General features: G+C 42.1%; 1 protein-coding gene and 1 non-coding gene across 4 annotated transcripts in view; both read left to right on the plus strand.

The window, feature by feature from the left end:
- Positions 1 to 12,585, plus strand: part of RGS7BP (regulator of G protein signaling 7 binding protein) — a 105,047-nt gene that overhangs the window by 13,232 nt on the left and 79,230 nt on the right. The gene's annotated exons all lie outside the window — the stretch shown is intronic.
- On the plus strand, positions 9,649 to 9,721 carry TRNAE-CUC (transfer RNA glutamic acid (anticodon CUC)). The gene has a single exon. It is a non-coding gene; the product is annotated as a tRNA-Glu (tRNA).

Below are 12,585 nucleotides of genomic sequence, written 5' to 3' on the forward strand. Positions count from 1 at the left end.
GACCGTTTTGTGCCTTGATCTCATATTTCCCATCTCCAAAACGGTGAGAAATACATTTCTGTGAAATGGCAACCCACTCCAGTACTCTTGCCTGGAAAATCCCATGGACAGAGGAGCCTGGTAGGCTATAGTCCATGGGGTCGAAAAGAGTCGGACACGATTGAGCGACTTCACTTTCTTTCTTTGCTTCTAAGCCACCCAGTCTGTGGCATTTTGTTATAGCAGCCTGAATGGGCAAAGGCAAAAAGACACAGCAAAGGAGAGAGCATTTCAGAGAGGGATAAAAGCAGTGGAAAAAATAAAATAGGATGATACTATTAAAGAATGATGGATGTAGTGTGGTGACATCTGAGAAGGTGACATTCTAACTTGATATCTGACTTTGAGAAGTCATGTGATGATCTAAGAGAAAAACATTTCAGGCGGAAGGAATAACAAGTGTAAAGGTTCTAAAATGAACTGACCTTGGCATGTCTGAGGGAAAGAAAGAAGACTAGATGATCAGTTTGGAATTGACTTCAGCTGCAAGTAACATAGGCTGAATTTCAGTGACGTTCATAGATATAGATTTATTATCTTGCATAATTATAAACCCAATGATAGGGTATAGCACACATTGGCTCATGATTTAAAGGTATCATGCCTGAGATTTCTATAATCAGGCCTTTTCCTCAAAGTTCCAAGATTGGTGCTTCAGCTCCAGAAATTCTGTACATACTTTCAAGTAGGAAAGACAGAAAGCAAAAGGCAAAGACATAAACAATTGTGTCTCTTTTAAAAGAGCTTTCTCAGGGGACTTCCCTGGTGATCCAGTGGCTAAGACTCCCTATGCAGGGGGCCCAGGTTCAATCACCGATCAAGGAGCTAGATCCCAACTGCTGCAACTAAGAGTTCACAAACCACAACTAAAGATTCCACTAGCCAAAACTAAAGGAAAAAAAAAAGATTCTGTATGCTGCAACTAAAGATCCCACATGCCCAGCACAGCCAAATAAATAAATAATTAAAAATAAATAAATAAATAGCAACCTTTGTCAAAAGTCTCACATAACAACTTCCATGAACATCCTGTTGGCCAGGAACAAATCATATGACTTTCTTGGCTACCAATTTCATGCTGTGACTTACATACATCTCTGTCCATATTAGCTATCTAGTGAAGACAAAAATTTCCCAATCTGTAAACCAAAGTGATGCTTCCTGAGGCCCAGGATAGGGGAACTTTAGCAAGACTAGGGAGACAGGAAGGGTGGGGTGCTTGGATGTGAGAAGTGGAGAAAGGGGTGCTGGAGGGGGAGAAAGTAGAGGGAGGAGATCCCCTGGCATCTACCCCTCCTTCCTGCCCATTTCCTCCTTGGCTCATTAGTCCTTCCATTTCTTCCTTGTGAATACCTACTATGGACCGGCCACTGTGCAAGGCTCTGGAGGTAAAAAGAGAAATACAACACATTCTCTGCTCTTCAAGGAGCTTATTGCCTAGCATCTGTGTAAACAAGCAGACATGTAAACAAATCATTATAAAACAGTGGGATCATTGGTACAATAGAAATATGTACATAGCGGGAGAGGCACTAAGGAGGTGGCAGTCAGCTCAGCTTGGGTGGGTGTAGCCGGGAAAGACAACTTCATTAAGGGCAGGATGTCACCTGGACAGAGCTTTGAATGCAAGGAGTAAAGTCCTTTCTCTTTCATGTGTCTTTGAGGTTTCTGCCATGAGTAAACTTGAAAAGACACTATTTGTGTGTCTCGAACCAAGGAGAAACAGAAATAGGAGTCTCACTGTGCTGAGAACCGTGCTGTACCCCTTTGCCTATATTATTTCATGATTAAATGAGTTCATCTGAAATAATATTTACTTAGAACCCAGTGAGATAATATCTTTTTTCTTTTTTTTTCATTTATTTTTATTAGTTGGAGGCTAATTACTTTACAACATTGCAGTGGGTTTTGTCATACATTGACATGAATCAGCCATGGAGTTACATGTATTCCCCATCCCGATCCCCCCTCCCACCTCCCTCTCCACCTGATTCCTCTGGGTCTTCCCAGTGCACCAGGCCCGAGCACTTGTCTCATGCATCCAACCTGGGCTGGTGATCTGTTTCACTATAGATAATAAACATGTTTCGATATCTTAAAGTGAGCTATTTTGGCTAAGAAATGCTTGTACCTATGAGTAGCAGAGACCAGCCTAATCATAGAGCCTCCTGTGAATTAGGTAGGAGCAGGGATTCTTTCGCAAGTTCAAGCAGGTCAGAACAGTGATCCTGGTGATTCTTGTGTCTCAAGTGACTTGGCCCTTATGGTTCCAAGATCGTGGTCCCATTCATAGCCAATAAGACTCCAAGGCTGACTCTTGAGATTAAACCAGCAGTCCCCAACATTTTTGGCACCAGGGATCTGTTTTGTGGAAGGTGATTTTTTCATGGACCCTGGTTGGGGCGGGGGAGCAGGGATAGTATCTGGATGGTTCTCATAAGGAGCTCACAACCTAGACCCCTGGCATACGCGGTTCACAGTAGGGTTTGAATTCCTGTAAGAACCTAATGCTGCCACTGATCTGAAAGGAGGCAGAGTTCAGGGGTGATGCGAGTGATGGGGAGTAGCTGTAAATACAGATGAAGCTTCACTTGCTCACCCACCACTCACCTCCTGTGTGCAGCCTGGTTCCTAACCCAGGAGTGGGGGACCCCTGTCCTAGAGCTTCCACACCTCACCTGGAAGCTCTCCAGAGCACCCATAATGCTAAATAGTTTTAGAATTTCCATTTGGTAGTACACTTAGTTCAACAAGTTGAGGTATTTGGTCAAGATATTGGGCAGGGTTGGGGTTTGAACACAGGTCTTTCTAGTGCCTGAGTCTTTATTTTGACACTACACGGGGCTGTTTTGTTTCCCCAGGCAGCCCCTTTCTTTCTCGGAGTGGCCCCAGGATTGGCCGAGCCTGCCTTCCTTTCCTTCCACTGTTACAAAATGTTATTTCCACTTAGAGTCTCTCTGCTTCCCTGGACTCACTTCAGCACAAGGACCTCTTCAGCCAGCCCACAGCTGACTTGAGGGTTTTTAAGGTTTCCTCAGCTAGTAAGAGAAGAAAACAGGCAGGCAGGAAAAAAATAACAAAATTATGGCCTTGCTAAAGCCGCCAGTGGAATGTGAATGGATCTCAGCTCTGCATTCTAGAGGCCTCAGCATTTCTCTCTAGGCTCCAAATTTTTCAGACTTCCTCTCTCCATACTGGGTCTACCTCAAATTGCTCCATCCTTGGGCACCCCTTTTCTGGTCTGTTTCCCTACTCAAGTCCTAGAAATATTGGACCAGGTCAAGGCAGGCTGAATTCTGGATTTCAAGAAACCACCTGCTTCTTCTCAGCAGAGCACATTGGAGGAGGGAACACTAATATCACAGTGACACTGGCCACCCAGCTCCACACCAACACATCAGCGAGCACAGGAGTGGGAAGGGAACTGCAGATAAGGGTGAAGAGCGGTACCCACTCACCACTTTTGAGGAGAGGCTCAAAAACGAGCTTCCCATGGGGTGATGGATCATGGGAACATTCAGGAGAGTAACATAGAGGCTGGGTAAAAAGATGGGAAGGACTCACAGGGGACAAGAATGGGAAGAGATTCCCAGACTCAGAACATCACTTCTTAAAATACCCAAATCCCTTGTCAATCGATCCAAAAGCACTCCTGCTTTCCCCACAAATGAAGTTTAACATTGGAATACACAGTAATTATCTAAATCAGCCCCTTCCTGGGATGTCCAGATTTCAACCAGACTGGTAACTTCTTAGAGCTCCAGGTGCTGTTTTAGGCCCTGTTATTCCCTTACTGGGGAAGCATTCCAATTTGGCTTGGAAGTTTTCTCCCTTTTTGTGTGTAGACATATCTCACTTTGGTATACTCTACAGATACTGCATTTTTTAAGAAATTGATGGTTTGTGTCAACCCTGGATTGAACAAGTCTGTGGCTTGGAATTCTTATTTCTGTTCTTGCCATCCACTCCCTGAGCTCAGGAATTATGTGAAACTGATAGTTTTTTCCTCTCTCAGATATTCATTATCAGTAAACAGACAATTTCTGATTTTTTTATCTTCAATATCATACTCCTATTATTCTACTACTATGAAAATTCCTGCTTGTCTTAGAATTAAAGAATAAATGATTCCCCCTCATCCTCACCAAAATATTTCTGATGTAGGAAAAATTTAGGTAGAAAACAGAGATTAATTCCTAAAATTACCTCTGGTGTATAATCATGTATAATTCATGTTTCTTTAGTCACAGACTTCAAACATTTGGGGGCTTAGTCATTATTTCTGTTCAAGGAGTGGGGGGCGGGTATTTGAAAAAAATCCACTGATGTCTGTAAGAAGATGTGGTAAGAAGTGAGTTTTGGGGAAGTGAGTCAAGGATAAGACATCTTAAAACTCTTGTTCTTTTTCTTACTAGCACTTTTATAAAAATCTATTTGTTTTGGTTTTGTGATGGTTCTCATTTGGGTCCTGCTCAAAAACAGGAAAAAGACCTTCCATCTGAGGACCACAAGTGAGTATTCATTCCTACAGGCACTGGATGAGGCAAATGGTAATGGTCAGGATCTTCGTGGTTGTGATTTGGGGATGTGTAGCATCGATGAGCACAAATATGCTTATGGTGGAAACACTCAGAGAAACACTCACCCTACTGAGAAGTGAGTGACAGATCTCTCCCTCGGGTGGGGTATATTAGGATTCTTCAGAGAAACAGAAACAATCAGGTGTAGGGGTGGGGGGTGGGAGGTAATATAAAATGAGAAATTGGCTCACACAATTATGGAGGCAGAGAAGTCCCACAATTTGCCATCTGCAAGCTGGAGACCCAGGAAAGTGTTGGTCTAATTCACTCAGAGTCCAAAGACCCAAGAAGCAAGGGAACCAAAGGTGTGAGTCCTAGTCTGAGGGAGGAGGGGACTAATGTCCTCGCTCAGCATTCAGACAGTGAGAGAGAGAATTCAACCTTCTTGCACCATTTTGTTCTGTTTGGACCCTCTGGGGATTCAATGGTGCCCACCCACACTGGGAAGGGCCTCCTGCTCTACCCTGTGCCAATGCAAATGCTAATCTCTTCCAGAAACAGGGTTTCACCACATGCCTGGGCATCCTGTGGTCAAGTCAAGTTGACACATAAAGGTCATCATTATACTGGGTCAGTTGCCTTGACCATAGCAGAGGGCTGAAAGCCCCAGAATTCGTAATTCTCCAAGAGTAGCTGTGGGCAGATCACCGTGGAGATCCGAGGAGACTTCTGTCTGTGCACAGTGAGAGGGGTGAGTTGAGGTGGTCCCTGTCCGTCAGCACATGGTCGGGAGTCAGGACTCAGCCACCCCTCACCTCAGAGCCACTACATGGAGGGTGACAGGGTTTGGAGGAGATGGCTGTATCTTCCAAGCTGGGTGACTTTCATGAACATTTTTTGCCATAAACCCTGTTTTCTTACTATCTGAAGTTTGAGCTCAAATGGCTGCATCTGTTTGCGTACTGTACCATCATTGAATAATGAGGAAACTGCTCAGATTATTTTAGGCCACAGCATGCACCATAATGCAAAATCACTCAGCAAATGTTCCCTCCAGAAAACAAGCCTTCTCAACTGTTTTTATATTCATGGATTCAATCTTTTTGTTTTCTGAAGATGAAATATGTTTTAAGCTACCAAGTCTGTTCAGAGTAGCTTTAAATGATTCTCGAAATTTTCCTATTAGGTTATTGTACAGGCATCATCGTGGATCTGATGTGAAAATGTGAAACAAGTTAAAATATCTGTTTAGGTGTAATCTTTCCGAAAGACAAGTCATCCCAGTTCATCTGGGGAAAGTCTTGCTTTTCATGCTTCACTGTTATAAAGACAATTTCCAACTTCAGAGAAAGAAATTCTGTGGGATGTGAGGGGGAAAGAGGCAAGAAAGGAGAATGATTCAGCTGGAAAAGAGGAAAGAAAATGAAGAAGGAGGAAGTAATTAGTTCTTTGGGAACTGTGCTGATTAAGGAGCTGGCACTGCTGAGGGATAAAGGAATGAAGCTAAAGGGAAAAGAAAAGGGAACATGCAGTTGTGAGGTTGGAGGCAGTGTGCAAATCAAGTCTCCAAACTCAGATCCATCAGGGGGCCAGAGAGGCGATGTGAAAAAGTGAAGTGGTGGGGGAAGGGGAGGGGGCTGCCAGAGCGTCCACACCTGTGGGTCTAAGGCAGACTGCCACCGGGCTCCGCTGATTACTGATTCCCATGCAGAAAGGTGGACCAAATGTGCCATATTTGTGGCTTTTTAAAAAGAGAATCCATGAATTCATGTTTGTGGGTGAACTATCACAATTTTTAAATGTTGACTAACAGAAAAGTCTGCTGAGTGAAAGTGGCCGTCAGCCATTAGTGGCTACCTCTGTTAATTATCACCTGCTTGCTTGCTCAGAATATTTACAGAAGGTTGGATAGGAACAATTAGAGAGATGCCAGGATGTGTGACCATTTTGTATTTGTGCTAGTAATTGTATCACCTTCTTAATTTCTTTGTTGCTTTCTGTGTGGAGTATTAAAACTCACTAATACCTGTCACCTCATTAAACAAAATGAAACCCAAAATAACCCTAGCAAATGTAGGAAAAACAGAGATGTATATTTTGGCCTTGAATTGTTAGTTAATGAAGGTCAGACATATTTAATTACCCTTAGGAATATGTTAAACATTTTTGGAATTCAACCTAAGGAAAGAAATTATAATATTTGTATGTGTATGTATTGTATGTGTATTTCAAGTCAAACTGCTTGAAAGATGCTCTCTTTTGCTAAGACAATTATTTACATTATCATCTAGCTCACACCATTACTCTTTTGTATCAAACAGGAGCCATTGATCTTATTAGGATCAAGATCAAGACAAATAGCCTGTCAGATATCTAGCAGAGTCTGAGTTCCACATGAAAGCTAAATATAGGACATACATATTTTACTTTAGCTAAATGAGATCCTAAGGGGGGGAAATACTCTCTTAACCTGATTTCTTATTATTTATATGATTTAGTAGCTATTTGGATTTAACTGGAAAAAGGATGCTGTATACAAATACAGACAAATGTCAATTTGCACGGAAGAGTCAAGGCCGTTTCTAGACAGCTGTTTCTGAATTCCCAGCAAAGGGTGTAATTCTCTGATCAGTTTTCTCTGCTTAAGAGTGTGGAACCTACATCAGGTATTTTCTTTTACTCAACAACATGTCCCTTCCAGACTTAAGATTTAAGGTAGCCTCAGTAGATCATCCACGCTTTTCTTGCCCTTCCCCCTACCCATCCCTCCCCTCCTTCAAGCAATTGGAAGAACAGCTAGTGGGACTTCCCAAGTAGTCTTATAAAGACAGTTCCCCTCCCTAACATTGCAGGGGTTCTTTGGGCCTCCGCCTTTAGAGTTAAAGTGGGTACTGTCTAACATTCCTTGATTTTGTGGAGCTATAGTGGCCCCTGAGAGGTACACTCATCCTTCACTGAATAAACAAAGCCCTGTCAGTATGGATATCTGCTGCTGTGCAGGATGCAAAGTTCTGCCACACATATTAAGTCACTTCATCCTTTTGATACCTTGGTGAGCTGGAAATATTATCCCTGTTTTATGCATAAGGAAACTAAAGTTCTGAGAGGTGAAGTGACTTATCTTTGACCACACAGCCTGTGAGTGACAGAGGTACATTGAGAAGCCGGGTCTCCTGCCTTCTAGTCCGTGATCCCATCCACCACCCCCAGGTACCACTCCCCAGTCATCTTGTTATTTGTCTCTAAGGAATTTCTGGATAACCAGACCTGAGACCAGGCAGATTCTTTTCTCGTATAAACTGACATGCATCTGCTCCATTTGCATGTCCTCTGCTCCTTTCAGTTGGTGTTCTGATGTATTATACAGATCTGAGGGATCCACATCACAGGCAGGGCAGCAGGGAGGCCCCAGAACAAATCCACCACAAGGAAGAAGGAATCTGGCACTTTTCTGTAATTTCCATAGTATTCTATGTATAGCGTGCTCCTGGAACACTTTCCCACCCAGGCCTTGGGATGGAACCTGTGGCTGTGAACCGAAAGCCAAATCAGTAAATGCTAGAGTTGCACAGCTCAACTGACTCTGCTTCCAGATGTTTCTTCGAATAAACATAAGACATAGTGAACAGTCTTTTTCTAACTTTTCAGTCTCTGACCTAGACAAGCGAGGTGAGCTTCACTTTCCCCAGCCCGAGGTTACAGTCAGTTTCCAGCACCACTGCCACCAGCAAGAGGCGATGGCAGTGGTGGACAGTTCTCGTTCACTTGGCATCTCTGTGGGACAGCTGGGACCTGGGGCAGCAAAGTCTCAGGCCAGCTTACTGTGCGTGTGAGTAACTTTAATGAGGCTATTTAAACACTCTGCCAGTAGTTTCCAGAAACATAGCCCCATAGTTCCTGGAGATGCCAGGGGATGCAACCAAACAACCAGGCAGGTGGAGGAGTCAGAGTCTTTGTCATCTCGGGGCTAATGCTAAAGGGCCTTGTAGCTGTGAGTACACGTGGTGAAAAGCCAGACACTCAGATTTCCCTCCAGCTGCAGCTGCTCATTTGCCTTTCCCCTGTACTGGCTCTAAAATAAACATTCAGAGCTCTCTAAAATCTGAGCAGTTACAAGAGTATGCACTGGTCTTTCAGCTCTCAAGACCAAATATCCCATGAAAATTGACTAAGAAATCACCAGAGTAACACTCAAGTGCTATTAGCTCAAGAAAGAATAATTAATTGTAGGCGTGTTCGTGTTCCCCCTTTAACTGGCAGGAATGAGTGCTGAGAGGATCCCAGGACACCTCGCTGTGTGCTTTTGATTCCGGAAGCCCCACGGTGCTGAGCAGGGGATCAGACTCTTCTGCACGTTAGACTTCTTGGAGGAGTTTTCGAAAATACTGATAGCTGGATTTCGCACCCCAGATTGATTACATCAGAATGTCTGGAGGTGAGGCCCAAACATAGTATTTTTTAAATTTTCTGCAGGATTGAGAACCTTTGGTATAGAGAGGAATGAGGTCCATACTGGTAATCAGTTTAGAATTTCAGCCAAGCTTTCAACTGAGTAATTTTGATCAATCCCTTGACTGTTCTAGACTGTGGTTTTTATATCATTTCTAAGTTTCCTTTGGGCTTCGCTTGTGGCTCAGACGGTAAAGAATCCGCCTGTAATGCTCAAGAGGCAGACTCAATCCCTTGTCGGGAAGATCCCCTGGAGAAGGGGATGAAAACCCACTCCCATGTTTTTGCCTAGGAAATCTCATGGACAGAGGAGCCTGGTGAGCTACAGTGCATGGGGTCTCAAAAAGTCGGACATGGCTGAGAGACTAACACTTTCACTTTCTTTTTCTTTCAAGTTTCCTTTAAGCTGCAAAAATGTGTGTCTGTACATTATAGAATCACTTGTCATGGTTAAAAAATAGGAGTGATCTAAATATTCAGTAGAAGATTAATTAAATAAATAACAATATACCTAGAGGCTGGAATACTGTGCAAACCTTGAAAGTGACAGTAAATGGAAAAAACAGATTATAAAACAGTTTTACAGTATGACCCATATCTGAAAAAAAAAAAGAAAAAGAAAATTATATAGCTAGGGACTTCCCTGGTGGTTCAGTGGCTAAGACTCTGTACTCTCAATGCAGGGAGTCCAGGTTTGATCCCTGGTCAGGGAACTATTAATAGATCCCACAGGACACAACTGAAGATCCCGAATACTGCACCAAAGCTTGAAGATCCCCAGTGCTACAACTAAGACCTGGAGCAGCCAAAGAAATATTTTTTAAAAATTATACAGCTAGATGTAATTGCAAAGATATGTACCAAAATTTTATAATTTTTCCTTTCTGGGTAAATTATTTTCATTTTCTTTTTTATATATATGTGTGTATTTTCTAAATATCCTGTATCAAACATTAAGGGGGAAAATTGACTCATACGGCATCTTGAATATATACCTTGATTACACTTGTAGAATAATCTCGAAAATAAGCATATTTGTCTATGTGGCAGTTCTTCTAGTCATTGAGTAGCTAGATGCAAAAAAAAGAAAAAGAAAAAAACCTGAAGCTTTGCTTGTCCTCTAGGTTACCTTCAAAACTGCTTCAGACTCGTTCATTTTCCTGATTTGGAACTACTGATCTAAAGAAAAAAAGTAGGAGAAGCATTTCTCCAGCAGTATCTGTTCTGTGTCCTGGCGGGACTGCTCCCGTTTCACTGGAAAGAATAATTAGAGAGGAAGCAGGGGCGAGAAAGTCAGGAGGAGAGAGAGCCAGGAGGCTTTTGATCTGTGCTTCTTCCCTAGAGCATCCTGTCATATTTTTTGCCTGTATGTCAGTGGTTATAAAGATAAAATGAGAGACATCAGTGCAAGGACTTAGTGCACCTTTCTGCACACAATTGCTCTATAAATTTCTGTTCATTCACACATGCCTCTGTGAAGAAAATAACTTAGGTACTTACTAACAGTGTGATGTGACCTCACAGCATCCTCATCCCCTGTATGCCTCAGTTTCCATTTCTGAAAAAAAGTAAGAGTTATAATATCTGTGAGAATTAAATGATGTGATGAAGGTAAAACACTAAGCAAAACGTCGAATACCTCATAAGTGCCAGCTATTATTATTATTATTCCTTTTCCCAAAATTCCTTAACCAAAAACACCTTGTGGTATTGGTAGAACTCTCATTGCAATCCAGAAAAATAGAATTGTACAAGCTTATAGCTTTAACAATTTGGGAGGGGGATGATAAAAATAGTTTGGAAGATTATATTTTGATTAGAAAATGTATTTTTTCTGCCATTTCAGTACTAAAAAAAGAGTATTATTTCAAGCACTCAGGAATAATTCCTCTGTGGTTTGACACCAAGAATAGAGTATTTCATTTCGGAAAAAAATGCCTTAGAGAAATGATGAGCCACTGATAAACGCAGTCACATTAGAAAATGACTTTGGGTTTAAGGCAGGTATTTTTCTATTATAAAAGTGATGAGGCTTTCAGAAATGTTTTCAATACAAAGCAATATATATGCATAAAATATAATGAGTGTACCTGGACTTTTGTTGTCAGACTAAAAATAGGTGAGGAATGGGGAAAAGGAAACTTTGACACTGATGGTTGCAATTCACAAGCTTTATTAACCTAAACAGGATCTGAGAACGGCATCTGAGAACGGCATCGGCCAGTGGTTCCCACACTGGATTCCAGTGTTGCCAACTGGAATCACCTGGGAAGCTTCAAAATATATTAGGGATTGGGTCTCATCCTCAACGCTCCAGAATTTATTAAACATCCCCAGATGATTCAGCTGCATAGCTAAGTCAGACGACCACTGGCATAGACAAAGGATTCACCAAACAGAAGGTGTCTCCCTTCCTTTCTCCTGAAGGGGATGTTCCCAGGCTTTGGCAATGAGGGAGCCCCAACATAGGACCCTCCCTTCTTCCCCTCTTTTTCCTGCCCTCAGCTGGAAGCATTACATCAGCTGTCCAGAAACAATTTATGTTACATCATCTAAGACCAATGACCAGATTTCAGACTGTAATCCTTGCTAGGCCAGCTTCACACCACCTCCCTTTTTCTGCCTCAGTTTTCACACTCTTCCTTTAGTTGTGCCTGTATTACATGACCAGAAAGCTTCCATTTGTATCCACTTAAGAGCTTCCATGGGCAGGACTTTAATTCTATACTAAATGACATCAAGAAACTGGGAAAACATGATTCAGTCACAAATTTTAGGTAGAAGCCAAAGTTCGAACGGTTGCTTTGAAGGATGTGGTGATCAACAGGTAAACAAACTATGGTTTGAGCTGTATGTCAGAGCTCAAACCAGAGCTGTCTGCTCCGTATGTCTTTCTGTAAGGGAGTGGCCTCAGTTGGGTCAAATATAAACTCAACTGTTGGACTAAGAAACAAGCAAGTTATCCACTCATATTTTTAACAATTTATGCTTTATTGCTTACACTGGAAGTAATAATATAAAGTGCTTTTTGAACAAGAATTTGAAGCCAAAGAAGAAACTAGGAAATATATAATAGACGTGGATTATGAACAGGAGTTGGTGATGGACAGGGAGGCCTGGCATGCTGCAGTCCATGGGGTCACAGGGAGTCAGACACAACTGAGTGACTGAACCGAAGTGGTAGACAAGATGAGATTCTATAGAAGAGATTTTGTTGGCCTGGAGTGACAAAAATAGCTTTAAGATTTAAGACTCCTTTAATGATGAAAATAGTCTCCTATTGTCCTTAGAACATGCCTATGTGATGATTTTATTCTTGTGCTGTAGGTGAGGAAATGGAGATTCTTAGAGATTAAATGTTTTACCCAAGGTCACATAGTAAATGGCAAGGTCAGTTCTTGAACTCATGACCTCTTGACTCACAGGCCACTAGACTTCTCCCGGTGCCACTGTTGGAAGAACATAAATAATATCTGAATGTGGTTCAGATTTACTTGATAATTTATAATTTTTGCTTCCCCCTTCATTTTTTTAATAACTGCCAGAAACTGTTCTGTTATTGATCAGTAATTATATC

Source organism: Odocoileus virginianus, chromosome 14, assembly GCF_023699985.2.
Source record: "Odocoileus virginianus isolate 20LAN1187 ecotype Illinois chromosome 14, Ovbor_1.2, whole genome shotgun sequence".
Taxonomy (NCBI): Eukaryota; Metazoa; Chordata; class Mammalia; order Artiodactyla; family Cervidae; genus Odocoileus; species Odocoileus virginianus.